The 27,683-nt window shown below is 39.2% G+C and overlaps 1 protein-coding gene across 4 annotated transcripts in view; it reads left to right on the plus strand.

Annotated features, from left to right (window-relative positions):
* PIK3CB (phosphatidylinositol-4,5-bisphosphate 3-kinase catalytic subunit beta) overlaps positions 1 to 27,683 on the plus strand; it is a 195,314-nt gene that overhangs the window by 21,995 nt on the left and 145,636 nt on the right. For 2 of the 4 annotated variants that reach the window (XM_079923348.1, XM_079923351.1), the window contains exon 2: positions 25,054 to 25,158. The gene's annotated coding sequence lies outside the window, so the exon portion shown is untranslated. Of the gene's footprint in view, positions 1 to 9,522; positions 9,680 to 13,366; positions 13,750 to 25,053; positions 25,159 to 27,683 lie in introns of those variants that run through there. The other 2 variants (XM_079923349.1, XM_079923350.1) reach the window with 2 other exon arrangements.

A 27,683-nucleotide genomic window follows, 5' to 3' on the forward strand; every position in this document is an offset into this window, starting at 1 on the left:
ATGTTGCATGTATTAGTAGTTTGTTCCTTTTTATTGCTGAGTAGAAGTCCATGATATGGATGAACCACAGTTTGTTTAACCATTCACCTGTTGAAAGATTTGGATTGTTTCCAGTTTTTGGCTGTTAAAAATAAAGTGAGTATGAACATTTGTTTTTTGTGCGAACATAAGTTTTCATTTCTTTGGGATAAATGCCCAAGAGTGCAGTTGCTGAATTGTATCGTAAATGCATGTTTAGCTTTTTATAAGAAACCGCCACAGTCCCTTTTATCATACAAGAACTAACTGAGAAGCCTTCTCTAAACAGATGCTAGCTGCAATATATAAACAAATCCTAGCTGAGCTGCTGTTCTGGTTGAAGTAAGCTTAGAGTTCCACCTGCTTGATCACCACCCAGGGACCGTGCCAGCCTTGTCTGCTCTCTTTACCCAGGCTGGCACGCAGAGCTGGACAGGTGAAGTCACTTTAAAGAATTAAAAAAATAATCAGAAGTGATTTTAGGCTTGTTACTGGCAAAACTGGTATTGGAACTCAGGTTTCTTTCTTTTTTTTTTAAAGTTTTATTTTTATTATTTTTAAAATACGTATTTATTTATTTTGGCTGCACCGCGTCTTAGTTGCTGCATGCGGTATCTTTAGTTGCAGCATCCGTGTGGGATTTAGTTCCCTGATGAGGGATTGAACTTGGGCCCCCTGCATTGGGAGAGTGGAGTCTTACCTACTAGGCCACCAGGGAAGTCCCTGGAACTCAGGATTCTTGATACCTAGTTTTTGTTGTCTTTATAAATCAGTTATACTTTCATATGTATGGTTTGAAGGATCAAATAGTCCTCCAAGGTTTGTTATCAAAAACAATAGCATTGGGCGTCCCTGGTGGTGCGGTGGTTGAGAATCTGCCTGCTAATGCAGGGGACACGGGTTCGAGCCCTGGTCTGGGAAGATCCCACATGCCGCGGAGCAACTAGGCCTGTGAACTACAACTACTGAGCCTGTGCGTCTGGAGCCTGTGCTCCGCAACAAGAGAGGCCGCGATAGTGAGAGGCCCGTGCACCGCGATGAAGAGTGGCCCCCGCTTGCCACAGCTAGAGAAAGCCCTCGCACAGAAACGAAGACCCAACACAGCCAAAAATAAATAAACTAAATAAACAAACAAAAAAAAACCAATAGCATTTTTTGAGGGTCTATATAGTATCCAAACAGTGTTTGAAAGTAATGATACAGTCCTGTCCAGTTGGTTTAAAACTTGTGTCTAGGGCTTCCCTGGTGGCACAGTGGTTGAGAATCTGCCTGCTAATGCAGGGGACACGGGTTCGAGCCCTGGTCTGGGAGGATCCCACATGCCACGGAGCAACTAGGCCCGTGAGCCACAACTGCTGAGCCTGCGCGTCTGGAGCCTGTTCTCCGCAACAAGAGAGGCCGCGCTAGTGAGAGGCCCGCGCACCGCGATGAAGAGTGGCCCCCGCTTGCCGCAACTAGAGAAAGCCCTCGCACAGAAACGAAGACCCAACACAGCCATAAACAAACAAATAAATAAATAAATATAAAAAGAATAACAACCCAAGCCAAGCTGTAGATTTATTTTAAAACAAACAGAAAACTTGTGTCTAAATTGTCATCAATGGCACATTGCAAGCAACAGCATTAATAAAAGTATAACTTCACAAAAGACAAAAACAAACAAAAAATAGCATTCTGCTGCTCCACTCCCATCTAAAGTAATTGTACCAGAGCATTTACCATTAACATATCTATATTATTTGGTACTGAATTATGTTCCTTTTATTTCTACTTTATGATACTTAGGACTGTTCCTAACCTATACATATTTAAAATTATGTTTAATTTGCATTATTTATAAATTATGTTTCAGAATGTTAAAGGGATATTATGAAATAATTGTTATTTTAGAAAAAGGGAGCACTGGGTCTGACGTGACTGCAAACCCGAGGGTAGGTGGGATGTGGTGGTGTGCAGCACAGGGGAAAACTTTGGTGACAGGGAGCCTGGCATCTTGGAGAAATGAAAAAGGAGGCCATATATAGCTTGAGAGGAGAGGGAAAGGGAGAGATGTGTAGAATAAGGGATATATAGGATGAGTTCAAGAGCGAGGTAGAGTCTGTGTTGGACCTTGTAGGAAGAAGCTTGGAGATTTGTTTGACTAGAACAAAAGCTGGGGTGTTGTGAGGTATGGAGTTGTTTGACCAAGCGAAATTGTATCTGAAATGGACTTTAAAGATCATGTAATTTAACCATCCCATTTTACAAATAAGAAAATGAAAGTTAAGGGAACCTTCCCAAGGTAAAACAATTAACAGATGAGCGGGAGCTTGAAATTGATGGTGTTAGTTCATTAGTTTGGGAGCATTTCAGGTTTTGAGCAAGAGAATTCCAAGATGGAGGAGATGGCTGGACGGCTGTGTGCAGGCTGGAGGTAGTGGGGAATGGTCATCTGCAAAGTCAGGCCCGTGATTTTATCCTTTGGTTAAACAGAATCACTAAGTACGAGTTCGTTCTTGACTATGCTCAGTTATTTAATAGTTTTGTGTGTTAGTGTCCTTGTCTCCCCTTCTAGATAGTATGCCCTCTACTTTTACTTCCCATACATGCTGGCTCAATAATTTATTTTTAAGTAATGAGTTTTACACGTATGTTCCCCCAGCATCAGGATATAAATTGGGCCACCAGCTTACTAGAATCTTCATTTCTTCTTCCTGCATTGACTTTTTACCTAGTTATATATTTTAGTTCAATAGAATAAATGGTTACCTGCAAAGATTAGTTCATGTTCTCTATAGCAAAGCTCTTCTCTAGCAACCGTACTTTAAAATAATACTGAAAATCAGGAAATAGGAACTCTGTGGTTGAGATCTTGTTCAGAAGATTTTTTTTTTTTCGTTACGCAGGCCTCTCACTGTTGTGGCCTCTCCCGTTGCAGAGCACAGGCTCAGCGGCCATGGCTCACGAGCCCAGCCGCTCCGCGGCATGTGGGATCTTCCCGGACCGGGGCACGAACCCGTGTGCCCTGCATCGGCAGGCAGACTCCCAACCACTGCACCACCAGGGAAGCCCCAGAAGATTATTTTTATGAATTTATTTATTTGGCTGCACCGCATGGCTTGTGGGATCATAGTTCCCCGACCAGGGATTGAACCCGGGCCGTTGGCAGTGAAAGCTTGGAGTCCTGACCCCTGGACTGCCAGGGAATTCCCCAGAAGATTATTTTTAAAAAAGAGTTTAGGGCTTCCCTCGTGGCGCAGTGGTTGAGAATCTGCCTGCTAATGCAGGGGACAGGGGTTCGAGCCCTGGTCTGGGAAGATCCCACATGCCGCGGAGCAACTAGGCCCGTGAGCCACAACTACTGAGCCTGCGCGTCTGGAGCCTGTGCTCCGCAACAAGAGAGGCCGCGACAGTGAGAGGCTCGCGCACCGCGATGAAGAGTGGCCCCTGCTTGCCACAACTAGAGAAAGCTCTTGCACAGAAACGAAGACCCACCAACGCCAAAAAAATAAAAATAAAAAATAAAAAAATAAAAGATTACTATTAAAAAAGAGTTTATGTGTACTTAATTCTCTGTATTATTAGCCATGTTTTGGTCCTACACTGGTGGCATTATGTGCTCACCCAGGTTAGGTGAATAGGCTCTCAAGAATCCCTGGTACTATTTTGTGACTCAGAGTGAATGCAGGCCCATTGTTACTAAGCAAGTAAGTAATAGTCTCCAAGGAGACAGCCACCTTCCGGCTTTAACTTTTATTTATTTTTTAATTAAAATTTTATTTATTTATTTTTTATTTTCATCTGCGTTGGGTCTTTGTTGCTGTGCGTGGACTTTCTCTAGTTGCGGTGAGCAGGGGCTACTCTTCGTTGCAGTGTGTGGGCTTGTCATTGCGGTGGCTTCTCTTGTTGCAGAGCATGGGTTCTAGGTATGCAGCCTTCAGTAATTGTGGCAGGCGGGCTCAGTAGTTGTGGCTTGCAGGCTCTAGAGTGCAGGCTCTGTAGTTGTGGCGCACGGGCTTAGTTGCCCCGTGGCACATGGGATCTTCCCAGATCAGGGATCGAACCCATGTCCCCTGCATTGGCAGGCCGATTCTTGATCACTGTGCCACCAGGGAAGTCCCTATTTGTTTTTTTTTTTTTTTGGCGGTACGCGGGCCTCTCACTGCTGTGGCCTCTCCCGTTGCGGAGCACAGTCTCCAGACGTGCAGGCCCAGCGGCCATGGCTCATGGGCCCAGCTGCTCCGCGGCATGTGGGATCCTCCCAGACTGGGGCATGAACCCGCGTCCCCTGCATCGGCAGGTGGACTCCCAACCACTGCGCCACCAGGGAAGCCCCCTATTTTTTTAAATTTTTTAAAAAATTAAAAAAAAATTTTTTTGAAGTATAGTCAGTATACAATATTATATGTTACAGGTGTACAATATAGTGATTCATAATTTTTAAAGATTATGTTCCATTTATAGTTATTATAAAATATTGGCCATATTCCCTTGTTGTACAATGTATCCTTGTAGCTTATTTTATACATGGTAGTTTGTACCTTTTAATCCCCTACCCCTATCTTGCCCCTCCCTACTTCCATCACCCCACTAGTTTGTTCTGTATATATGAGTCTGTTTCTTTTTCATTACATTCATTAGTTTTTTGTATTTTTTAGATTCTACTTACAGGTGATATCATACAATATTTGTCTTTCTCTGTCTGACTTATTTCACTTAACATAATGCCCTCCAAGTCCACCCATGTTGTTGCAAATATCAAGATTTCATTCTTTTTCATGGCTGAATAGTATTCCATTGTGTGTGTTAGGTTGCTTCCATATCTTGGCAATTGTAAATAATGCTGCTATGAACATTGGGTGTGTCTATCTTTTCAAATTAATGTTTTTGTTTTTGTTCTGATATATACCCAGGATTGGAATTTCTGGATCGTGTGGTAGTTCTATTTCTGTTTAACTATTTTATTTAGATACATATTTATTTTTAATAGTTGATACATGCATATCATATAAAATTTAAAACAAATACAGTGAAATGTAAGTCTTCTGCCTCTCCTCATTCTCAGGAGGAAATCACTCTTTTAAGTTTTTGTGTGTTGTTCCTTAGCTAACCTATGCCGTTATGAATATACATACGCGTAAACCCCCACCCTCACAAATGGTAGAGTGGCATACTCATTGTTCTTTGTGTCTTTTCTTATTACTTAAAAAGATATTTGATATTATGGATCTGTAGTTTCAGAACGGCTTTATTCTTTTTCATGGTTTCTTAGTATTCTGTTGTATCAATATAACATAAATTTTCTCTATTTGTATATGAATTGACACTGAAATTGTTTCTAATCTTTTGCTATAGTTTTTGACTAGTTTTGAAGTGGCCAGATTTGAAATCAAGGTTTGCAAGGTATGTGTGGGCACAGAGAGAGAGAAGGGCCATTATAATGATTGAGACAAGGGAGGAGGATGAGTAGGAGAAAATCTGGAGAGCTAGGAGAATGAAGGAAGAGAAAAAGTGAAGGAGAGAGGAGTAAAGGATAGGAGTGAAATAGCCCAGGTCTTTCCAAGGCAGATACTAAAACCAGCCTCAAGCTTTCTATTACTGTCTTGGAACCAGATGGTTCCAAGTTATTAGCCATGTGATCTTGGGCAAGTTATCTGTTCTCTCTGTGCCTCCATTTCCTCATTTGCAAAATGGGATAATAACACCTCATCATATGTTAATAACACATACAGCTATAGGTACAGCATCCATCCACATTGAGAAAGCTTTCTGCACCCTCCACCCCCAGCTTTGCTCTTATTCAGCCTTTTATAGCTCAAATGTACTCCTCTACAAAACCATCTAGGTTGCACCAGGAGCCCCACTTCTGTATCCTGTACCTTTGTCTTAGATTTCACCTCATTCCTTTGAAATTCCCATATCTAATTATTTACCCCTGTCTGAGGGTGGGGAACCATCTCTTGTAGTGTCTTGTATAATTTAGTTTCACCCTGCAACCACCACTAAAATACTTAGCACAGTGCCTGGCATATAGTAGGCACTTGATAATGTTTGACCTAAACTGAAGAAAGCCTTGGGCCTTAGGAACATTGAACCTAGAGAAATGCTAATCTTTCCACCCTTTCCCCCACCACCTAATTTTCATTCCCTGAGGCAACCGTTTTTCCTCGGTTTATATAAACAAATATATATATATATATATATATATATACACACACACACACATATATATACACCCCACACATATTTATATATCTCCCCTTTTTAAAAGTAAAACAGTAACATACTCTAAACATTGTTATGTACATTGTAGTCATCCCAAAAAGGAATGAAGTTCAATTCTGTGGGAACTTCACCCAAATGAAATTGTAAGCATTGTTAGGTTTTTGTGTAAGACTCTTGCTGGAGCGTGGATAGGTGTGATTGGTGAGTCTACCATCTATCAGTTACAGTGAGATTGTAACAGCATTTTTTCCTGCACAACAAAGAAGCTTTGTAAATAAAATTTTAACATTTTGAAAAAAAAGGTAGGTACCATTTAATTTTTTTAAAATTTTGAGATAACTGTAGATTGACATGTTGTTGTAAGAAATAATATGGAAGAATCCTGGTTACCTTTTACTCATATTTCCCCAGTGGTAACATCTTGCATAACTATAGAAAAAATCAAAGCCAGGAAATTGACTTTGATACAATCCATCCACCTTATTCAAAACTCACCAGTTTTACATGTACTTAGATATGTGTGTATTTAGTTCTGTGCATTTTCATCACATGTATAGATTTGTGCGATCACCACCACAGTCAAGATACAACAGTTATATCACAAGCCTCTCCCATGCTACTTCCATCCCTCCCACCCTTTTTAACCTCTGGCAACCAATAATCTGTTCTTCATCTCTATGATTTTGTCATTTTTAAGAATGCTATGTAAGGAATTCCCTGGCGGTCCAGTGATTAGGACCCGGCACTTTCACCGCCAGGGGCCCAGGTTCAATCTCGCTGTTTGTGGAAGTAAGATCCTGTAAGCCGAGTGGCGTGGCCAAAAAAAAAAAAAAAAAAAAAGAATGCTGTGTAAATTCTCTGGTATGTGACCTTTGAGATCGGCTTTTTTTCATTCAGCATAATGCCCTGAAGATCCACCCAAGTTACTGTGCATAATCAGTAGACATTCTCTTACATAGCCATATTATAGTTCTCAAATTTAGGAAATATAACATTGATAAAATATTATTATCTATAATCCATATTCCAGTTATACCAGTTGTATTAATTATACTCTACACTATTGCCACCATTGCCCAGTCCAGTATCACATTATGAGTATGATTGTCAGGTCTCTGTAATTTTCTTTAACATGGAACAACTCCTTTTTTCTTGTCTGTAATAACTTTGATATATTTGGAAAATACAGATCAGTTTATGTTGTAGAATGTCCCTTTTTTGGGTTTGTTGTTCTTCATGGTTAGATCCAGATTATTCATTTTTGTCAGAACCGTGGAAATGATATTGTATATCCCTTAGCATATGCATGATGGCAGTTCATTCCATTGTTGGTCGTTTTAACTTTGATTACTTGATTAAAGTGATGTCAGCCTGATTTCTCCATTTAAAGTTATTAATTTTTGCTTTTGTCATTGATAAGTATTTTCGTGGGAGGATACTTTGAGTCCAAGTAAAGACCCTGTTTTTCATCAAACTTTCACCAGTGTTAGCATCCCTTGAGGGTTTTTTTTGTACCTGAATTATTATTATCATGGTTGCAAAATGGTGATAAACTTTTAAAGGCCAGCAAAAAGGCAAAGCTGACTTCCACTTGAGCATCCAGTTGACAAAGTAGAAAAAACAATTCTTTCTTATATATATGTTAATAATATAAAAGCAAGCCTAAAAAGGCAAGGGGTAAATTGTATAGAAAAGGATAATAAATTTAGACCCTCCCCAAGAGTATAATTTTTTTTTTTTATATTTTTAACGTCTTTATTGGTGTATAATTGCTTTACAATGGTGCGTTAGTTTCTGCTGTATAACAACGTGAATCAGCTATATGTACACATATATCCCCATATCCCCTCCCTCTTGAGCCTCCCTCCCAAGAGTATAATTTTTAAGAGAAAAATGTTACAGTAAGGGGTAATTCTTTTATTTTTTAATTTTAAAATTTTATTTATTTATTTTTGGCTGCGTTGGATCTTTGTTGCTGCATGCAGGCTTTCCCTAGTTGCGGCAAGTGGGGGCTACTCTTCGTTGCAGTGCGTGGGCTTCCCATTGTGATGGCTTTTCTTGTTGTGGAGCATGGGCTCTAGGCGCGTGGGCTTCAGTAGTTGTAGCACGCGGGCTTCAGTAGTTGTGGCTTGTGGCCTCTAGAGCGCAGGCTCAGTAGTTGTGGCACACGGGCTTACCTGCTCCACGGCATGTGGGATCTTCCTGGACCGGGGCTCGAACCTGTGTCCCCTGCATTGCCAGGCGGATTCTTAACCACTGCGCCACCAGGGAAGCCCAAGGGGTAATTCTTGAGAAGTTAAGATTGGATCGTGAATTACGGAATGATAAAAGCATGTTTGAGAATCTGAAGGCAGAAGTAGTTAAAAAAAATTTTTTTAGGACAATGTTAGGTTTACAGAAAAATTACAAAGATTGTCCAGAGTTCCCATATACTCTGCATCCAGTTTCTCCTATTATCAACATTACTGTGGTACATTTGTTACATTTAACAAACCAGTGTTGATAAATTGCTATTAACTGAAGTCCATATTTTATTCATATTTCTTTGGTTTTTACCTAATGTGTTTTTTCTGTTTTCGCATTTCGTCCAGGATACCACATTGCATTGAGTTGCTGTATTTCCTTAAAGGTCCTCTTAGCTGACAGTTTCCAGACGTTCTTTATTTTTGAAGACCTTGACAGTTCTGAGGAATACTGATCAGGTGTTTTTGCATAGTATCCTTCAATTGGATCTCTCTTGATGATTTTTTAAAAATGATTAGACTGTAGTTATGACTTTTTGGGAGGAGGACTACAGAGATAAAGTGCATTTTCATCATATACTATCAACATGACTTACATTGTTGATGTTGAGGGTGATCACCTGGCTGATATGGTGTTTGTCAGGTTTCTCCATTGTAAAGTTATTGTTTTCTTCCCCTTTTCATCTTATGCTCTTTGAATGAAAGGCACTATGTGCAGCCCACACTTAAGGAGAGGGGAGTTGTGCTCCATCTCTGAGGGGGGTGTGTATCTACATAAATTACTTGAAATTCTTCTGCATGGGATATACATCTCCTTCCCAACTCCCATTTATTTGTTTGTTTAGTCATTTATATTAGTGTGGACTTGTGGATTTTTATACTTTAGGTTATAATTCTATACTACTTAATTCTGTTGTTCAAAATGTTACAGCTTGGCCACTGGGAACTTTTTCAGTTGGCTTCTGTGTCCTTTTGACGTTGTTGTTGTTGTTTTAGCACTTTCTTGTACCACAAGATGTTCAGGGCTTATCTTGTTTATTTCCTTCTTCACTCCTAGGATCAGTCATTTCTCCAAGGGGCCCTGGTTCCTTTCATTGGAGGATGGTATTTAGAAACTTAAGATCTGAGCACTGTGTGCTTATTACTACTAGGGTATCGTTGCTTCAAGGCCTTCTTGGCTGACAGAGCAAGGAAATATGTGAATATCTGAACCTGTGAATATATAATTTCTATGGATATTTCTTTTATTGTGTTTATTAGTTTTTAACTTTTAATTTTTTTGCCATGCTGCGTGGCATGCGGGGTCTTAGTTCCTCAATCAGGGATCAAACCCATGCCCCCTGCAGTGGAAGCGTGGAATCTTAACCACTTGACCACCAGGGAAGTCCCTTGTTTTTAAAATTTTAAATAAATATTTTTAACCATCTCATTCCATGTTAAACTAAACATGAGTTTCTACTAATGTTTCCAACTCTAAATCATCCCAGCTTCTTGTTGCTTAACTGTGCCACTGCAATGGTAAGTAACCTGGCTTTTGGTTTTCTTAACAGTGTCTTTCACAGAACAGAAGTTTTTAATTTTAATTAGTCCAACTTACCATTTTCCCCCCAATGGATCGTACTTTGTTTTTCTTTTTCTCCTTTTAAAAAATTTTTTGGCCATGCCATGCAGCACGTGGGATCCTAGTTCCCCAACCCGGGATCGAACCTGTGCCCCCTGCATTGGAAGCACGGAGTTCTAACCACTGTACCGCCAAGGAAGTCCCTGGATCCTGCTTTTGATGTTGGCTGGAAAACTCATAGTGAAACCCAGGGTCACGTAGATTTTCTCCTGGAAGTTTCATAGTTTTGCATTTTACATCAGAAATAGCTTTTTGAGCTTCTTTTAAAGTGAGAGATTTTTAGTAGTTGAATAAGTAATATATTTTGGCTTTTTTTTCTCCCTTTAATTTTTTGGATGGGATATAGATGTCAGTCTTAAGTTTCATGGTTAGAAATGGTGAAATGAAATTTTAGAACTTCTTTAGAGGTGAATGAAAAGTTCTAATAATTTCAGAATTGAATTACCATATGTCATATGTTGAAAATGAATCCATCTTTTCCCAGCTGTTACTCTGATTGAGGGTACAAGACATATACAGTAAAAATCAACATTAAGAGACAACATATAGGGCCTTCCCTGGTGGCGCAGTGATTAGGAATCCTCCTGCCAATGCAGAGGACACGGGTTCGATCCCTGGTCCAGGAAGATCCCACATGCCGTGGAGCAACTAAGCCCGTGGCCACAGCTACTGAGCCTGCACTCTGGAGCCCGCGAGCCACAACTACTGAGCCCACGCACCACAACTACTGAAGCCTGCATGCCTAGAGCCCGTGCTCCACAAGAGAAGCCACCGCAATGAGAAGCCCACACACTGCAACGAAGAGTAGCCCTCGCTTGCCGCAAGTAGAGAAAGCCCACGCGCAGCAATGAAGACCAAACGCAGCCAAAAATAAATAAATAAATTTATTAAAAATAAAAAAAGAGAGACACAACATATAGGGTAATGTTTAATTGTGTTTTAAAAAACCCTAAAATTCTGAGGAGACCAAGGTCAATGTGAGCTAGACTAGTAAGGGAAGGCATCCTGGAAGCCAGACTTGAATTTGGTCTTGAAGGACTTGGCAATAAAACTTTCTTAATTGAGGGGTGGGGCAAAATATAGATTGTAGGCAGTAAGGGAGCTAGTGGGGAAAGACAGATGGAGATAATCTTGGCTGATGAGGAAAGGAGAAAAAGGTTGGAAAGAAAGCAAGGAGACACATGTGAGGTGTGTGTTTTTGCATTCAGAGGTGAAAGATCCGATTGGTAGAGGGGATTGAAAATGCCCTTTCCTGTACTTGGCAGGAATCAGATGCCTCAAGTACAGGAATTAGATGCCTCAAGATGCTGGATTTTGTGGGTTTTTAAACAAATTTATTGTTTTTGAACAAGTAGTACACTCCTATGATTCAAAATTCAAAAGGAAACAAAGAGTGTACAGTGAAGTCTCCTTTCTGCCTGTCTCCCAGCTACCCAATTTGCATTCCTTGAAGCAACCAGTGATTACAAATGCATTTTTCCTAAGTGCTGTATAAGCAAATATATTCGTATTTATATATCCCCCTTCTTTTTTTTTAAAGAAACAAAAACATAGCATTCTCTAAACATTGTTCTGCACATTGCTTCCTCCCCCACACTTAATGTACCTCTACTTAATGTAATGTGTCAACTCATTCATTCCTGGGGTGCCTCTTTCTGCTGAGCATGTATAGTTATCATGTGGCTGAATGAATGAAACAGTGATAGTCCTCTGAATGTTTCTTTTCAAGTCTGAAAATCACTGAAGATTTTATAAACAAACCACTGATGTGCTTATAATTGTGTATTAACATTTCTATCTCTTAGTCTATATAGAAACTGTTGCCCTGCTGATTGAATTAAGGAAATCCTGATTCTTTTTGTAAGGGGAAGAATCCTTTTGAAATGGGAAATGGACTTCCTAATGCTGATTTTAATACTTGCTGAGTTTTATTTTTTTTGTTGTTGTTTTTTTTTGCAGTATGCGGGCCTCTCACTGTTGTGGCCTCTCCCGTTGCAGAGCACAGGCTCCGGATGCGCGGGCTCAGCAGCCTTAGCTCACGGGCCTAGCCGCTCCGCGGCATGTGGGATCCTCCAGGACCGGGACAGGAACCCGTGTCTCCTGCGTAGGCAGGCGGACTCTCAACAACTACGCCACCAGGGAAGCCCCTCTTTTTTTTTTTTTTTTTTAAGAACTGGCTCTGGGGGTTTCCGTGGTGGCACAGTGGTTGAGAGTCCGCCTGCTGGTGCAGGGGACACGGGTTCAAGCCCTGGTCAGGGAAGATCCCACATGCCGCAGAGTGGCTGAGCCCGTGCGCCACAACTGCTGAGCCTGCGCTCTAGAGCCCGCGAGCCACAACTACTGAAGCCCGCACGCCTAGAGCCTGTGCTCCACAACAAGAGAAGCCACCGCAGTAAGCCCGCGCACCATAACAAAGAGTAGCCCCCACTTGCCACAACTAGAGAAAGCCCCGCACACAGCAACAAAGACCCAAGGCAGCCAAAAATAAATAAATAAATAAATTTATTTAAAAAAAAAAAAAAGAACTGGCTCTGGAGTCAAACTGCCAAGCTTTTTTTATTTTTATTTTTATTTTTTTTACGGTACGCGGGCCTCTCACCGCTGTGGTCTCTCCCGTTGCGCAGCACAGGCTCCAGACACGCAGGCTCAGCGGCCATGGCCCACGGGCCCAGCCGCTCCGCGGCATGCGGAATCCTCCCGGACCGGGGCACGAACCCACGTCCCCCGCATCGGCAGGCGGACTCTCAACCACTGCGCCACCAGGGAAGCCCCAAGCTTTTTAAAAAAAAATTTATTAAATTAATATTTTTTTGGCTGCATTGGGTCTTAGTTGCAGCACTCAGGATCTTTTGTCGTGGTGGACGGGCTTCTCTCTAGTTGTGGCGCGCGGGCTCCAGAGCGCGTGGGCTCTGTAGTTTGCGGTACACAGGCTCTCTAGTTGAGGTGCATGAGCTCAGTAGTGTGGTGCGCAGGCTTAGTTGCCCCGCGGCATGTGGGATCTTAGTTCCGTGACCAGGGATTGAACTCGCATCACTTGCATTGTAAGACGTATTCTTTACCACTGGACTACCAGGGAAGTCCCTTTACTGAGTTTTCTAAAGGCTGGTGCTCAAAGTATGCTAGGAAAGAAATTGCAGAAATTAAGAATTCTTAAGGAATTGTGTGTCATGCATTTAATGACCAGATTTTAGCTAATTTTATAGAGATGTTCTTAACAGTTGGTGAGAATATCAAATGAGAATAATAATCATTGTTGTATCCACTTAATTTAAAGGCCGTATGAGGCTTTTCTTTTTTGGGGGGGGGGTGCGTCAGGTGGCAAGCGGGATCTTAGTTCCCTGACCAGGGATTGAACCCATGCGCCTTGCATTGGGAACTTGGAGTCTTAACCACTGAACCGCCAGGGAAGTCCCTGAGGCTTTTTGAATAGGTCACATAATAAATAAATAAAAATGAGAATGTAGTGAACTTGTAGTGAACATAATGGATAATAGTTTCTCTCCCCTTCAGAAAAAAAGCCTGTTTTTTTTCCCTTTTTTTTTTTTTTTTGGCCATGCCATGTGGCTTGCAGGATCTTAGTTCCCCAGCCAGCGATTGAACCCAGGCCATGGCAGTGAAAGCGCTGAGTCCTAACCACTGGACCACCAGGGGACTCCCGGAAAAGTCTGTTTTCTAAACTATGCCATTATTATTGTTCTGTGAACCTTGTTCTAAGAGTATGCCAAAGTGAATGTCTTTGTGTGGTACCATATTTACGGGTTGTGGTTCCAGTGAAAAATATGTCGTGATTTTAACTACTAAAAGTTTAAGTGATCTGCTTTTATAAAACATAATAGGAACTGGGAAATTATTTTAATGACTATTTTCTAAAATATTCACATGGCTTTTTCTCTTTAAGAGGTCAAGTAATTTGTCTAGAAAATGTGGTAACAGTATTAACCTGTGTTGTAAGTGATTTAACAGTAATTGAATGCTTTGCTAATATGATGTGGAATACTAGTGAGCTGACTCTGGTCAAAATTCAGACCTTTGGAATGTCAGATTTGTTATTCCAAGAGGTTGGGGCTTTCCTAGGCATGCAAGGTAGAGACTTCCTGAAAATTATGGCAGAGAGACTCTGCATTTTAGAGCTTTATTTTACAGTTGAGAATGGAGACCTAGAGAAGGAGGCCGCCACCTCTAGGGTGTGCAGGCTGCAGTGGCTTCCCTAGGGCCACAGGCTCCTTTAGCTCTGCATTGAATTTACCCTTCATGCTTGAGAATTGTTCCAAGAGCTTTTCTCATCGACTTGGTTAGTGTGACATCCCACCCTAACCCCATCCCAGGCCTTACTTTAAAAGGATTACTTTTTCCCTGGCACAGGTACTTCTTCAGATACCCAGTTAATGAACAAACCTAGAGATATTGGTTGAGCATTGAGGTATTGGGCTAGGTATAAGTGAGAGAGGCAAATATGTGTCCTATCTTCAATGATGTTATGATGTTGTTTAATTGGATTGGGAGGGTGATGTTCATTCATAGAAATGTAAGGAGGCATTGATTTGAAATCAAACAATGCAAATAAAGACAGGAAAATATGTTTTTCATATTCTAATTTGGTTGACAAAATTTTAAGAAATTCATAAGCTGGGAATGCCTGTTTGATCCTTAGTCATCCATCACTGGCACTCTCCCTACCTTGACAGCAACCCCCCCTCCCCTATTTTTTTTTAAAACAGTGGTTTAATTGTCTTGTTGCAGAGGTGATACTTTTATTTCGTCAGAAGGCTGGAGCAGTGGGTGTTTGTTTATAGTCTAAGATGCTTTTTAGGATGTTCTTTTCTTTTTCCCTCAGGGCTGAACTTTGTAAAGTCTAATCTAGTATGATTATGCCAGGTCTGAATGTATCCTTTATTCTACTTCTAGCATTGTTGTCAATTTATCATAAGATTTTTCTTTTATACATTTCTGTTAGCTGAAGAGTTGGCCATGGAAAATCTGCTTCATTCACATATACCTTTATCTATTAGAGTGTGTGAATATTTTCCTATATTTACCATTTATTCATGGAATGTTTATTGAGAAGATACATGCTCTATGCTCTATGAGGCACTGGGGATGCAAAGTTGAAGAAAGCTCATGGCTTGAAGGAACTTTAAGAGAGACAGACAAATGAACAGATAATTCTAATACTGTGTGTTACATGCAAATAGAGCCTCTTCACGGTATTATGGGAGGCATAGAATGGAGCAGTGATGATTTCCAATAAACAAACAAACAAAAAGAATGGAGCAGTGGTTCTCAAAGTACAGTCTGGGGACCTCTGGAGGTCCCCGAGCTCTTTCTCAGAGATCTGCAAGGTCAAAGCTATTTTCATAACTTAAGACATTATTTGCTTTTCTTTTGCCCTTATTTGTTTACCAGTATACGATGGAGATTGCCAGAGGCAATATAAATTGTGTTATCTCAATGGACTGGGTGCAAAGCAGAGATGAGAATCTAGCTGTCTTCTATTAAGGCAGACGTTAAGGAGATTTGCAGAAGTGTAAAATTGTATCACTCTTCTCACGAAAGGTTTTCTTTGAAAAAAGTGGTTTTTAAAACTAAAATATGTTTAAAAATAAAATGTTTTTACGTAAACATTTAATAGGTTTACTATCTTTTACATGAATAAAAATTTAAAATCCTTGGTTTTAATTTCAAATTCAGTAAATATTGATAGATATAACCTACATAGACAAGAGCTTTTGAGTCCTCAGTAATTTTTTTTTTTTTTTTTTTTTTTTGTGGTATGCGGGCCTCTCACTGCTGTGGCCTCTCCCGTTGCGGAGCACAGGCTCCGGACGCACAGGCTCAGCGGCCATGGCTTACGGGCCCAGCCGCTCCGCGGCATGTGGGATCTTCTCGGACCGGGGCACGAACCCGTGTCCCCTGCATCGGCAGGCGGACTCTCAACCACTGCGCCACCAGGGAAGCCTCTCAGTAATTTTTAAGAGTGTGAAGGGAAGCTGAAACCAAAAAGTTTAAGAACCACTGGAATAGAAATTTCTAAACTGGTCTTCAGGAGAGAGGTGGGCAAGGAAATATTCCTGTGGGAGGTGATACCAGGGCTTAGTCACAGGTGTTTAAAAATCTGCCAGCTGTAATGTAAAGAGGGAGGGAGTTTCAGAAAATAGGTAGGAAGAAGTGGATCACAGAAGGCCTTGTATGCCAGACTGAGAAGTTTGTTTCTTCTCCCATAGTCAGAAATAATAGTTTCTAAAATATGTTAATTTCTAACCTTACATATGAAGTGCTCTTGGAAGCTATTTTACTATATATGTATTTTTAAATATAAGGAGGTTAGAAGATTGTGTTTTTGATTTTATTTGCTAAATTGGCTGTCAGCATTTTGTATATCAAGGGTGTTCTTTGCTTACAATACTATTTAACATTGACAACAGATGAATAATCTGTGACTTCAAGTCCTTAAAGAAATTATTGTATTTCCTATAAAATGTGGGTTTCAGGTAACCATTTGTCAGTGATACCAAATCCTTTTAAACTGTTCTTAATATGTCAATTATGGTTGTAAGTTCTGACAGACTTTCTTTTGAACCTAGAGATTAAGTTAATAAGAAAACTCAGAGCCGAATGTTCAAATAGAGGGCCAATGAGAAAATATTAGAAAAGCATATATCTGATAAGGAATATATATAATAATATAAAGAACATTTACAACTCAATAATAAAAATTTAAATAATCCAACTTAAAAATAGGCAAACTGGTTTGAATAAATGTTTTTCCAAGGAAGATATATAAAAATGGCTAATAAGCACATGAACAATTGCTCAACATTATCAGTCATTAGGGAAATGTAAATTGAAACCATAATGAGATGTGCTTCACATTACAAGTATGGCTATAATCAAAAGATGGGCAGTAACAAATGTTGCATGTGGATTTGGAATCCTCATACATTGCTGGTTGGATTGTAAAGTAGCGCATCTGTTTTGGTAAAGCAGTTTGTCAGTTCCTTAAAATGTTAAACAGAATTACCATATGACACGGCAATTCCACTGCTAGGTTTATAGCCAAGAGAATTGAAACACATGTTCATACAAAAACTTGTACATGAGTGTTCAAAGCAGTCTTATTCATAATAGCCAAAAAGTGGAAACAACCCAAATGTCCACAGCTAATGAATGGATAAGCAAAATGCATTTTATCCATACAGTGGAATAGTATTCAGTCTTAAAAAGGAATGCAATTCTTATACATGCTGCAGTATCGATGTTCCTTGAAAACATTATGCTAAGTCAAAGAAGCCAGTCACAGAAGACTATGTATTGTATGATTCCATTTATATAAAATGTCCAGAATAGGCAATTCCATGGAGAAATATTTGAAACAATTTCAGACTTAATAGAAAAGTTTAAAAAATAATAGAGAGTTAAAGTTACATGGATTACAAGCTATCCTCAAGACTTTTCGTATTTTCCTGTGGAAGAAAAAAACATGTAAATAATAAATGAGAATTGCAAGTACTGTTAAGTATTATGAAGGTAGTAAAGTGGTAGGGAATGAACCAGGTTACAATCTTAATTGTGGTGGTACACAGGAAACTTCTTAGAAGAGGTAACTTTTGAATTGAGACATGGATGTTAGAAGGTGGTAGATTACCTGGGGCAGAACATTCTAAACTGAAAGAATAGCAAGTACAAAAGCACTAAGTTAGGAACAAAGTAAGTGTGAGAGGAACAAAAAGCAAATCATTATGACTAGAAAGAAGTCAGTGAGGAAGAATGGAAGATGAGGTCAGAGGTAGACAAGTACCAGATCATAAAAGGTCTTTGTAGTGCATCGTTGCAACTCAGGTAGGGTTACAGTGGGAAGTTTTGTAAGGTTTTTAAGCAAACAATCGGAGTAATCTGATTTCTGCTCTGTGAGGTACATTGTAGTTACTCTGACACAGATAAACTGTAGAGCAGCTAGAGTGGAGACAGAGAGACTGATTAGGAGGGTGCTGAAGCAGAACAGCCCAGCAATGCTGATAGTGGCTTTGACCAACGGTTCCCAACCTTTTTGGCATCAGGGACCGGTTACATGGAAGACAATTTTTCCACAGAGGGTTGGGGAAGGGGGTGGTTTCAGGATGATTCAAGCACATTACATTTATTGTGCACTTTATTTCTATTATTATTACATTGTAATATATAATGAAGTAATTATACAACTCACCATAATGCAGAATCAGTGGGGTCTTGAGCTTGTTTTCACTTACCACTCACTGATAGGGTTTTGATATGAATCTGCAAAGCAATTGATTTATTATGGTCTCTGTGCAGTCAGACCTCTCTCTAATGATAGTCTGTATTTGCAGCCACTCCCCAGCACTAGCATCACTGCCTCAGCCCCACCTCAGATCATCAGGCATTAGATTCTCATAAGGAGCACGCAGCCTAGATCCGTCGCTTGCGCAGTTCATAGTAGGGTTCACTCTCCCATGAGAATCTAATGCTGCTGCTGATCTGACAGGAGGTGGAGCTCATGTGGTAATGCGAGCGATGGGGAGCGGCTCTAAATACAGATGAAGCTTTGCTTGCTTGCCCGCCTGCCACTGTGCAGCCCGATTCCTAACAGAGCATGGAGTGGTACCGGTCCATGGCCTGGGGGCTGGGGACCCCTGGCTTAGACTGAGGCTGTGTCAGGGACAGTGGGAGTGTTGGTTGAGTTTGATATGTTTTGGCTGGTAGAGCCAGTTTTTTTTTGTTTTTTTGTCTGAGATGTTGTTTGAGGGGAAGCAGAACAGGAGGATATCAATAGTTTACACTGTTAAAATATTGGAAACAATCTAAATACCCATAAACAGTGGTATATCTACACAGTGAAGTACAGTCCAGATGTAAAAAAAGAATCAGGAAGATCTCTGTGAACTGATACAAAGTAATTTCCAGGATTGTTAAAGAAAAAAAGCAGAGTACGAAAGAATAACTATCTTTTATGTTAACTAGGTTAACTAGGATGTATTTAAAAGGCATCCTTAAAGTTTGCTTTTCTCCTTGTTTCCCAGCTTTTGCCAGTATTTGATAAAATTTGAAAACCCATTTTGAATTGTAAACACCTGTCTGTCACATAATTCTTAGGTGTATTTGAATAGTTGATTATTCTGTTCTCTGCTTCCTTTTCCTCAAGCCACATGGGACAGCCCTTATTGGAATGTCTGTATCAGTTAGTGTTTGAGACTCTGGGAGAAATGCTTGGTCCCTATAACGCTGTCTACCTTCTTAGAAAATGTTATATATACTTATTTCTTGTTATCATTATATCTCATAATTTCTTTAAAACAAAAAATGAACAAAAGTTCATAAAAATTTAGCATTCCAACAGCAGCTCTTTTTCTACTTTATTACCATTTTTTTTATCGGGGGGGGGGGAATGCCATGTGGCATGTAGGATCCTAGTTCCCCGACCAGGGATCCAACCTGTGCTCCCTGCTATGGAAGCATGGATTCTTAACCACTGGACTGCTGGGGAAGTCCCTTTATTAACTTTTAGTAGACATACTTAACTTTTTATTGATTGATTGATTGATTGTGGTACGCAGGCCTCTCACCATTGTGGCCTCTCCCGTTGCGGAGCACAGGCTCCGGACGCACAGGCTCAGTGGCCATGGCTCACGGGCCCAGCCGCTCCGTGGCATGTGGGATCTTCCCGGACCGGGGCACGAACCCGTGTCCCCTGCATCAGCAGGCGGACTCTCAACCACTGTGCCACCAGGGAAGCCCTAGTAGACATACTTAACTTTTTACATAGGTTTATGTAACACTTCTAAAGTGATTGAGATGTTTTCTTCGTATTTTCAGTGATTCTATATGTATGAAAGCTTTACATCTAAGATACTGATATATTTCAGTAAGGAAAAGTGTTATTGGAGTTGCTGTTTTCTTCAAAACAGGGACTGAATGAAGTAAAATGCCTTTGGGGTTAAGCAGAACATTAAGTGGGATTTTAGCTACACGTGTAGTTTCTTTAATTCATTCAGTGAACATTTTTGATTACCTGCCCTAATCAAAGGCATTTTGCAGGTACTTGGATTGTAAATATGAATATGACTCTCTACTTGCTCTGAGGGATCCACAGTCCTGCAGGGGAGATAAGCAAACTAATATTTGTAATGCACTATAATAAATGAGTTACATACAAGTCATAGCAGGATCCCATGGGAGTAAGCCTTGGGGGATCAGAAAGGGCTGGACTTACCAGGTGAGAGTGTGAGAATCCTTAGGTGAGGCTTTTGTTCAGAAGAGACATGAGGCTTTATATAACTGTTAGGGGAGAGGAGGTTGACCCTGACTCTGAGAGAAGCAAAATGGAATTTTGGAGGAAACATACTTTCTCAAGGAAAGTAGTATTAGAGATCTTGGGCTGATGACTTAGGCCAGATAGATGTGTTCACACTACAGACTTCAGTGAGATGGATAATGTTGTTGCCTCAGTTACAGAGACAGTAAAAGAATAGTTTTTGTCATCGTGTGTGTATGTTGATAGTATCTGGACCCTATTTTGGTTTATTAATTTACTAATCTATGTATAATAGTAATAGATTCCCATGGGATTAAAAACCTTTTCAATATAAGAAAGTTAAACAGTAGAAACTTTCCCACCTCTAGCCCTCAGCCACCCTGTTCCTATTTACTGCATTCCTCCAACACTCCACTCTGTCCCGGAAACTATTTATTATCCTCTTAGGGATTCTTCTAGAGTTTCTTTACATAAATAAAGGCAATAAAAGTACAGACACTTTTTTCTATCCAAAAAACTCACCAACTCCAAAGGTAGCGTATTATACCCGTTGTTCTGCAGATTGGTCTTCTTACCCTCCCCTTTGTACATTGTGTTTTTTACTTAACAGTGGAGATCTTTACCAAAGATCTTTCCATAGAGTATATAGTTTTGTTTTGTTTTTTAACTTGTATGATTTCCCTTTGGATAATTTATTTAACCAATTCCCTGTTGGTAGACGTTTGGCTTGTTTCTGTTTTTTTATTATTGTAACAGTATTGCAGTGAACTACCTTGTACATATGGCATTTTGCCCATATGCAAGTATATAATTATGGAATAAATTCAGATGTGGTATTACTAATAAAAGGCCATATATCTTTGTAATTTTGATAGATATTGCTAAATTGCCCTTATGTTTGGACCCTGACTCTCCCACCAATGAAAAGAGATAATGTGTGTTTCTCTCCCCCTTCCCCAGCTTTATTGAGATTTAATTGACATATAAGATCATGTAAATTTAAGGTGTACAGTGTAATGATTTGATACAGGTATATATTGCAAAATATTTACCACAATAAGGTTACATAATTCACATACTTACCATTATGTTGTTGTTATGCTGGATGACGTGTATTTCTTCACAGCCTTGCCAACAATGTACCATGGTAAACAGGTTGAAAATTGTGTAGTTTTAATTTGCATTTTTCTAATGTGTGAGGTCCGGAGTCTGTCCATATTTTTAAGACTCCCCCCCCCCCCACCGTGTTCTGTGAACTTAACTATTTCATGGGGTTTTTGAAGCAGAAATTGTTATCCTTATTTATACTTTTTTTTTTCTAATTCAAGTGTAACATATGTACAGCAGAGTATATAAATCTTAAGGGTGTAGTGAGGTGGATTTTTTTATAAGCCTCTGACACTCATTCTGGATGCTTTTTGGTGATTTTTACCAAAAGATGTCAACAAGGATTTCAGACTACAGCCAGGATATATATTCTTTTTTCAAATGGTCCTTACATGGTTTGTGTACTAAAATATTAAAGGTTGTAGTTGTCTTATTAGGACATCAGGAAAAAGAATCAAGTTCACATGAGGCATTCCTGCTACCTGATAGTGACTGTAAGATGCATTTCTATATCAAAGGTGTTAAAATGTGGAAAACACTTCATCTTAAAAATAATGAAATATGTTAGATAATGCCAGATTGATTTTTCCTTAGAGGTCATACTAATTTACACTGTCACCAGGAAGGTAAAATGTTTTGGTTATTCCACATAATCTCAAACAGTTGATACTGTCAGATCTTTTTGTCAGTCTAACAAATGCGATATAGTGGTTCACTGTGTGTTTTTTCTTTTAACTTTTTTCAGTGAAGTATAACACATACAGTAAATGGCAAAAAATCATCAATATATAGTATCATGATTTATCACAAAGTAAACAGATCCATGTATGTAACCATCACCAAGAAGTAGAACGCTGCCAGGAGACCAGAAACTCTGCTTTTGTGTACCACCTCCCACCCCACTCACTTCTGCTTGCTTCCTTCCCAGGGGTAGTCACTATTCTGACAGCTAATGCCCTAGAATTAGTTTTGCCCATTTGTTTTTGCCCTATATTGTGTCAAATTGGTTATTATTTTTTGCTTTCCTTTTCTCTTTTCCCTTTTAAATAGATATTATTTTTTTAGAGCAGTTTTAGTTTTACAGTATAATGGGGCAGGAAGCACATAGAGTTCCCATTTATCCCAGCCCCCCCCCACCCCAGCCTCCTCAGCTGTCAACATCCTGTACCAGCAAATTGGTTATTTTTGAGTTGACTAATTACCTTACTTTTGGGAAAGTAAACAGTCTGATACACTTTGACATCATTCTAAAATTTGTTTTATAACATTCCTTTCACTTTAAAAGCATATTATTGACCTTATTTCAAAAGAAAAGAAGCCAAGACTAGAATTAAATTATTTGCTTCCTAGCCAAATTTTATTTTGAAGGTTCCAAATGAAAAAGATTTTCAGCTTTAATAACAACAATCATGCTCTCCTTTGATTCCTGCTAATTTAATGAAACTTGAAGATTTTTCAGCCTTTTCTCCCTTTTTTTTAAACGTAAAATGTTCTAACCAGATGGTTGAAATTTTTTATTAAAATTTCTGACTTGGAGTATTACTGACAAATGTAAACAATTCCAGACTTGGCATGTGGCACAAGTTCCAGTCCAATTTGGTTTTTTAAAATTAATTAATTTGTTTGGCTGCGTTGGTCTTAGTTGCGGCACGTGGGAGGTGTGTGGGCTCTTTGTTGTGGTGAATGGGCAGCAGAGCATGCGGACTCAGTAGTTGCAGCGCGCCGGCTTAGTTGCCCTGCGGCATGTGGGATCTTAGTTCCCTGACCAGGGATCCAATCTGCGATCCCTGCATTGGAAAGGCGGATTCTTAACCACTGGACCACCAGGGAAGTCCCTCCAATCCAATCTGAGTGGGCTTGCCCAGAAATGAATTCAATGATAATGATTACGACGCTGCTATCACAAAGGTCATAAAGTCCTGAAATGTTGTTTGTGAAGAATGGGGCATAATGGCTGAGAGGAGAGAGCTGTGAGCTCACTGATCCTTGGAAAGCACTCATGAATTAGGGCTCAGATGAAAAGGCAAAGCCATAAAGTTTTATGAAGGCTATAGGATTTTCTCAGTGAACCAGAAAACTGACTCAAAAAATGATTGATATTTTTGACTACATTAAAATTAATGTCCATCTAAAAACACCGTAAGGAAGATGAAAAGATAAACCACAAACTTGGGAGGAAAATTGTAATATATGTAATAGAGAATTAGTGTCCTGAACAGGGCCACCTTTATGGATGTACAACCTGTGCAGTCATACAGGGCCCCACACGTATTTTAACGCTAAGCTGTTACTGTCTTGAAATTAATTTTTGAATAAGTGGCCCTGCTTTTTTATTTTGTACTGGGCACTGCAAATTATGTAGCCAGTCCTGGTCCTGAATATACAAAGCATATTATTTCATAAGAAGAAGACAATCCAATAAAATTGCCTAAAAACTGTGAACAAAGGAATGCAGAAACAAACATGGATCATTAATAAACTTGTGAAAAGGTCTTCAACCTTATTAGATCTTCAACCTAATCAAGTACAAACAGATTACAGTGTGATGCCATTTTATGTGTTCTGTATTGCTACAAATTAAGAAATCTGACTCTACCAGGTATTGGAGAAGGTGTGTTAGCGATTCATATACTGCTGGAGAATTGGTAAGGTGATTCAGTTGAAGACATGTTGGCATTTTTGGTAAACTTGGGAATTTGGATGTCCTATGTATAACTCACCAATTTTCCACTTCTGGGTTTGAAGCCTAACCCTTAAGAAATTCTTCTGTAAGTGTACCTGGAGACTTGTATAGTAATGTTGATAAAAGCAGAAAACTAAACCATCCAAATGTTTGTCAACAGAGTAGATAAATACACTGTGGCATATTTATATAGTGAAATACCATATAGAGCAATGAAAATGTAACATGGATAAAGCTTAGAAAAATATTGAGTGAAAAAATTCAAGTCCCCGAAGACTTGGTATGCTGTGATAACTTAGCATACCAAGTTATCAAGCTGAAAAAGGGAGCAGGGGATACAGAACTAAACAAAATATTGTTTAATGACATAATACATATGTGACAAAGTATGTTTTAAAAAGTAGTGGAATAATAAATATTTAGGATAAAGGTTGGGAGGAGAGGAGCATGTAGGTAATGTTACTGATGTTCTTATGTGGCGTGGTGATTTACAATTTACAGTGTTCATCTTAATGCTTGCTTACATTCATCTTTCCATATATTTTGTGTGTGTCAAATATTACATTAAAGAAGAAAAGGGGAAAAATGAAATAAGCTGCTCATGGTTAGCAGCTTATGATCCAGTTGGAGGAATGGGTTGGGAAATAGAAAGAAAACTAGCATATTACAGAAAAATTTTCAAGAAAGAGGAGGTAATCTACATAAGAGAATCCAGATAGTTGCACAGGACGTCCACTTAACTCCCTTTCAGCTGTAACGTTCTGTAACTTAAATATTGTGGTTCATGTGTTTTCTATATTTTCCCCATATTTAAAAATACAGTTATAAGCAATTATGTCATATAAGTAGTAAAATTATTTTTAATTTAGTCCATTTAGGTGTTAATATCTTTTATCTTCACCCTTTTTGGCAGCGTATCTTCTAATCTGAAAAAGTCTTCCATGAAAACTTCACTTTTAAAAAATAAGTAATGCCATCTGTTTTCCTAAAAGACTGAAATGGGGGCTATCATTTCAAGGTAAGTATCCAATTTCGTATCTTTAATTACTTACATCATTTTTTTCAGAAGTTAAGTATAGAAGGAAGGTGTGAATCTTGCTTAGATCCTAAATCTTTTAGTTATTCTGGGGTGGGGATGGGAAGGAAGTCCTAGGCCTTGTTTTAAGATACTCAGGTACTTAGGATTATGTTTACCACAGATTAAACCCAACTTCATGAAGGAGAGAGGAGAGGTCAGTAGTGTTTAAAGCTTTTTAGAGAGGTTGAAAACTGAGAGCCTTTTGGATTTGGCAGTTAGGAGGTCATTGCTGACCCCAGCAGAGGCCATTTCAGGACAATGTTTGTGGCTGAAAATAAGTTTGCAGTAGAGTAAAGAGTGAAGAGAAGGTGATAAAGTGAATATTTTAGCTCTAAAGTGATTTATTAAACCAATATATGGTATGTACTTAGGATGCAGCAGTCATTTCCCCAAGCACTGGAGTTATAGTGTGACAATATATATCTTTGTTTAAACCTCTTGTAGATAATTTAATGCCCAAATATTTTTTCTCCAACTTTATTTAGATATAATTGACGTAAAACATTGTGTAATTGCTGAACTATCTTATGCCATTTTTTACTCTTGTCTTCTGTATGATAAATTACATGGTCTACCCTAGTTATACTGTTAACGAGGGCAGATATTCCCTGCCAGGGGAATGTTAACTTGTGTGTTAGACTGGGCTGATAGTCTAGCAGGCAAGTTAGGTGCTTAGCGGCACTTGTCACTGTGATAAGTGATGCAAAAGTGAAATAATGACTACCTGAATGAGTGGTGGGAGTGGAAGCTGGTTGTCTGTGAGTTCATTTGGCAGGATAGATTTCAAAGGCAGATTTGGCAGGGAATATGGAAGAAAGAAATCATATATATGAATCCAAGATTTTGAGTGGCTAGAAGTATGATGGTACCATAACATAAGTAAGGAAACCGCAAGGAAAGACTGGTTATTAGGGGGCAAGTAGATGGGACTATAACATATGAATTCTGTGAGACACATTTTGATTTTGGAGGTACAGGTAGAACTTTCAGAATATCTCCTTAAATGTGGAAATATGAGACTAAAATTTAGAAAAAAGATAATTTAGGGCCCGAAGATACAGATTTTGGAGCAATTCACATAGAGTTTAAGCTGTGGAAGTAGATAACATTTCCAGTATCCTAGCAGAGAGAAAAAGGTAAAGCACAGAACTTTAAATGTTGTTAAAAAGAATCAGTAGAGGAAAAATAAGAGGAAAGGTATGAAGATATTGTGTCTTTCTTTGAAGCATAATAAAGAATTTCAAGGAGAGGTTCTTGAGAGGGATGAGATGCTTAGAAAGATTAAGGATTTTAATACCCTAGAAGTACATTAAATTTAATTAAATTCAAGAACCCCTCTAGGGCATTAATATAACCTAATAATAATTATTAGGTTCATTATGTAGTAAAATAAGATAATAATTATTAAGAGTTTCTTGATAACTGAGAGAACAAATTGAGTAGACCAGGATGAATTATAAGAGGTTAAGTAAGTGGTTTTACAAAATACAAAAAAGCATGAAGTATAAAATAGAATGTTTTTCAAGAAGTTTGTGCAGGAAATGAGACAGTGATCATTTTGAAGAGTTAGCCACATAGAAGATATTTTAGCAGTAGCACTTGGTATATTTTACGTGAAAGGGAATGATCCATCAGAGTAGTTTAAATATGTAGAATAGTTTAAATATTAGAGTGATTAATTGCCTGAAGGAGGTAAGAAGGTTTGAGATCAAGGACCTGGGCAAAGGGCTTAACTCTTACGAAAGAGTAGCAGCCATTCTGCTTAGAAACCAGAGGAAGGGAAGAGAGGATGAATCAAGGAGTTTTTAGGCAAAGAGGAAGAAAACTGTAGAATTTCTTATCCTGCTTTTCAAAATAAGATGGGGATTGAGGTTATCTACAAGGCAAATCATTAATCAGTGGTGGGGTTGGGATTCTGGAAGGAGAAAACATTTAGAAAAAATGTTATAGGGTAATTTCCAACTTCAGCAGATATTCATTGAACACCTGCTTTGTGCCAGGTGTGTTTTTATTTATTTATTTTGTTGAGTTGGGTCTTAGTTGCAGCTCGCTGGCTCCTTAGTTGTGGCATGTGAACTCTTAGTTGCGGCATGCATGTGGGATCTAGTTCCCAGACCAGGAATTGAAGCCGGGCTGCCTGCATTGGGAGCGTGGAGTCTTAACCACTGCGCCACCAGGGAAGTCCTGATAAGTTTTCTCATGCAGCCGATCGTTGAAACGAACAATAAAAATACCAAATTGTAATGTGATCTGAGGAGGGCAGTTGATAAAGTGACTTATTGGCTACTTCTGAGGAGGTGACTTTAAGGTAAGGTATGAAGCACAAGGATTCAGTCACTTGAAAATAAAGCTAGCATGAAAATCTCAAGGTAGAAATGAGCTTGATGTATTTGAAGAATGGAAAGAAAGCCAGTGTTCTGGAACAGAGTGGATGAGAACCATAGAGTCATGAGATGAAGTTAAAG

The sequence above is a fragment of the Stenella coeruleoalba genome (genome assembly GCF_951394435.1).
Source record: "Stenella coeruleoalba genome assembly, chromosome: 5".
In the NCBI taxonomy this organism is placed as follows: domain Eukaryota; kingdom Metazoa; phylum Chordata; class Mammalia; order Artiodactyla; family Delphinidae; genus Stenella; species Stenella coeruleoalba.